Source organism: Elephantulus edwardii, unplaced genomic scaffold (assembly GCF_000299155.1).
Source record: "Elephantulus edwardii isolate Elephantulus edwardi_28Jun2011 unplaced genomic scaffold, EleEdw1.0 scaffold00431, whole genome shotgun sequence".
In the NCBI taxonomy this organism is placed as follows: domain Eukaryota; kingdom Metazoa; phylum Chordata; class Mammalia; order Macroscelidea; family Macroscelididae; genus Elephantulus; species Elephantulus edwardii.
In genome coordinates this window covers 357,020-361,032 of record NW_006400181.1, presented here as the reverse complement: position 1 = coordinate 361,032, position 4,013 = coordinate 357,020, and the positions used below count along the sequence as shown (strand labels likewise).

At 39.2% G+C, this 4,013-nt stretch overlaps 1 pseudogene; it reads right to left on the bottom strand.

Moving 5' to 3' along the window:
• LOC102868247 overlaps positions 1-374 on the bottom strand; it is a 930-nt pseudogene extending 556 nt beyond the window's left edge.
• Positions 375-4,013: the final 3,639 nt, after the last annotated feature.

Genomic DNA, 4,013 nt, shown 5'->3' with positions numbered 1-4,013 from the left:
TTACAGATGGCCACATAGCAGTCATAGGCCATCACAATGAGAAGAATGATTGACACTCCACCAAAGAAATGTTCTGCAAAGAGTTGAGTCATAACCTTCAAAGGAGATAGTAGTACTTTCAGAAGGGGAGTCCACAATCATCTTGGGAGTGATGACAGAAGAATATGTGGTACCAGTAAGGGATAAGGAAATAATGAAGAAATACATAGGTGACTCAGACTCTGACTTGCACTCAGGGTTATCACAATAAGTAGGCTTTCCAACACGATGGCCAGAAACATGATCAGAAACACAGCAGGAAATATTTTCCGTAACTCTGGATTCTTTGTAAGACCCAGAAGAATGGATTCAGTCACGTTGTCTTTGCTTTCCATTTACCAAGCACTGCACTTACTGAGAGGTGGCAAATCTGGGAGTTGAAAAACCAATATTTTCTTTATAATTAGTGATTTTTAAAGCTTCATTTATTTGCTTGAAGATCTATTTGAAAAAGTAGCTGTAGTAGCCATGGTAGGGTTGTGGTTGTTGTTATGTGCTGTCGAGTTGCCTGAGACTCATAGTGACCCTATGGACAACAGCCCTAAACCTTGATCTATCCTGTGCCAATCTTTTATCTCTGGTACACCTGCCCTCATTACTCCACTCACTGAATCAATCCATCTAATCAAGGGTCTTGCTCTCCTGCACTGCCCGTCCATGCTACCAAGGATGATGTCCCTCTCCAAGGACTGATCCTGCCTTACAATATTTCCAGTGTATGTCAGTGGGAGCTTCAAAATCCTTGCCTCCAAGGAGCAACCTGGTTTCACCCTTTCCAGGATGAACTTGTTTGTTCTTCTAGCAGTCCATAGAATATTCAATACTCTTTTCCAGCACCACAGCTCAAAGAAATCAACTCTCTCTATTATCACTAATCATTGTTCATCTATTTGGTGCATATCAAGTAATTGCAAAGACCATGACCTGTGTCAGGCACACTTTAGTCTCCAGACTGGCATTGTTGCTCTTCAGTACTTTGGAGGATCTGACAGCAGACTTTCCCAATGCAATTAGTCTTTTAATTTCTTGGCTGTTGATACTAATAGTGTTGATTGCAGAGTCAAGCAAACTGAAGCTGTTAACAATCTCAATCTCTTCACCATCCATTATGATGCTGCCAATCGGCCCAGTGGGAGAATCTTTGCTTTTTTCATGTTGAACTTCAATCCGTATTGAAGGCGGTAGTCCTTGACCGTCTACAGTAAGCGCTTCTGGTCCTCGTCAATTTCAACAAGCAGGGTTGCCATTGCATAGTCAAGGAAGCACAGATAGACATTCCTCTGGTACTCTCTGCTTTCAGCCAAGATCCATCTGATATTAGGTATAATATCCCTAATACCACAACCTCTTCTAAATCCAGCCTGCACTTTGGGCTTTTCTCTGTTGATATGCTGTTCCACTCATTTTTGGATAATCTTCAGCAGAATCTAGCTCACATGTGATATCAATGATAATGTTTGATAATTTCCACACTGTCAGATCACCTTTCTTTGGAATGGGAACAAATACAGACCTCTTTCAGTCAGTTGGCCAGATGGTTGTCCTCTAGATTTCCTGGCACTGCTTGGTGAGCACATCCAGGGCAGCTTCTGTTTGTTGAAGTATGTCAATTGGTATGCCATCAATTCCTGGGGCCTTGTTTTTTGCCAACTCTTTCAGAGCAGCTTAACCTTCTTCCTTCATCACCATAGTCTTTTGCTTTTACGTTTCTTCATGAAATTCTTCTGTGTCCACCAGCTGCTTTTAGCACAATGCCTCTGTACACTTGTTCCATCTTCTTTCAGTGTTTCCTGGATCATTTCACATTCTGCCCCAGATATTGTAATGATTTCTATGTGAAACCTTTGCTTGCCATTTAAAAAGATTTTACTGTAAAGGACAAAACTTTGTTAGTGCTAGTGGTCTGTTTCTCAAGGTGCATGTGAAAATGTCCTTTCCCCTTATAACCTGATATATGGATAAAGTAGGTCATTAAATGTGGATACTTGGTGACTGAACTTAAAGGTGTCTCTTAATAGGCATGAACGAGGGTCTCTGAGGACACAAACCGGGATGTTGACAACCTTGTCTGGAATTAATTTACACCTTGATTTGATATATTCACTGAGAAGATCTTTAAGGCTTTGGTGGAAAAGAATGTAGTCCTTGCCTCTGAGGGTGGAATGCCATCCTGGGCATTTGGGAATTTTTATAAAATTTCCATAATTATCTGATGTCAGAACACATAATAAATGTGTGTTTTGTGTCAGTGCATGTTTTGAGGTTGGTAGAATTTAAAAAGATCTCTATGTACTTTGTCTTCCTTTGAAATTTTGGGACCACTAATTTGAAGTTTGATTTCATTTTCTCCAACTAATATTACAGACTTTTTTGTATGGTCTAATCTAGACCTTAAAGCAAGGTTTGCTATCTCTGAAGTTTAGTTTTTCCCTACACCTCTTGCAACAGAATGTGGATGAAGACTGTGGACATGGCACTGCACATGATTAATCTTCAGAGGAAATCAATATTTAAAAAGAGAAGATTTTGAGGTTTTTATTGAAAAACATCTCTTTGTTTACAAGTTTAAAAAAAAGGTAAGTTTTGAAGCTTGATTGAAATATTTCCTTCCTTTGGTTTCCATTTCAGGGCTGTTTCTATGTCAGTTTTCAGCACTGTCTTTTTTTTTGGGGGGGGTAAGGAGTCATCATTATTTCGTTTTGATTCTCATGAAACTTAAAGTTTCAGGAATACATTTTCCACTGTCATGAAAAGAGTCTGATATTTCAGGGTCCTTTAGTTTCCTCTGGCTTTTACTTTTTGCAACCTTTCCTCTGAAGGCAATTCTGGTGAAAGAAAAGAAGGAAGGGGAGCAGTGAAGTAAGCTGCTTTGGCTCCAAAACCAACTTGACAAAGTATTCGACTTTCAGACTCCTTATTTGCAAGATTTAAGGTAAGGAATAAATGTGAGGATGGAGAAGTCAACACAAATGTCCAGTGTCCAGGCCCTGCACTCACTTATGCACATGGCTAATAATCACATTCTACTTACGAAGTAGGACTAAAGAAGGATAATACGGACCACTGAGGAGGAAGAAGAAAACTCCTTAGATGAACTATGTAATCTCTGTGCGGAGAGTCTGATTCACCCTTGCTTGGTCTTTGAGTTTTTCGGTCTCATCTGCTTTTGAGCTGTCTGCTGCCATGCTCACTGAGCGCCAGCTGTGAGTTTGTTCTGAGTTGATGGCTCACAACAATAGCAACGTGCATAAAATTAGATGTCATTAAAATGATTGTATTTTCCCCCATTGCTTCTAATCCTTTTAGTCTCTTCTCATTACTATTTTTTTCAAATATTCATGTAAAATTTTGTTCTCATTTTTTATCTTATTGAGTTTTCATCAGTAAGGAAGCACTAAAACCACTCACTATTCAATCATATTTGGGATGTCTGCAAGGCCAACCTTTATTGTTTGGAGGCTACAAAGCAAGGGAAAGAAATTAATCTTTGCATATTGGGAGCTAGAGAAACAAAAAAAAATTAAAAACAACATTTTTGTAGTTGTTCTTTTTGGGCTACAGTGTAAGTGTGTTAGTTTAAAGATGAATTTGTGTCTGACCCAGACCATGACATTTTCAGTTGCCTTGTATGCATAGGAAAGTTGGAAATTGCCTGTAAAAGAGTAGGGAAAAATGGAGAACTTTGTATAGTGGTGTTGGTGATGAGTATTGACTGTCTCATGCACTGATAATAAAGCAAACAAATCTGAGAAATGTAGCCAAACATGGCTTAGTAAAAAAGGATGGTAAGACTTGGTTTCCCATGTTTCGGGTATGTTATCAAGAGGAGTCAATCATTTGAAAAGGACCTAGTGCTTGGAAAGAGAGAGTCAGCAAAAGATAGGAAATCCTCCTTGAAAGAGATTAACGCAGTAACTACATCAATGGGCTTATAGCAGAGAGGAGATGGAAGGATGGCACATGATCTGTTGCAC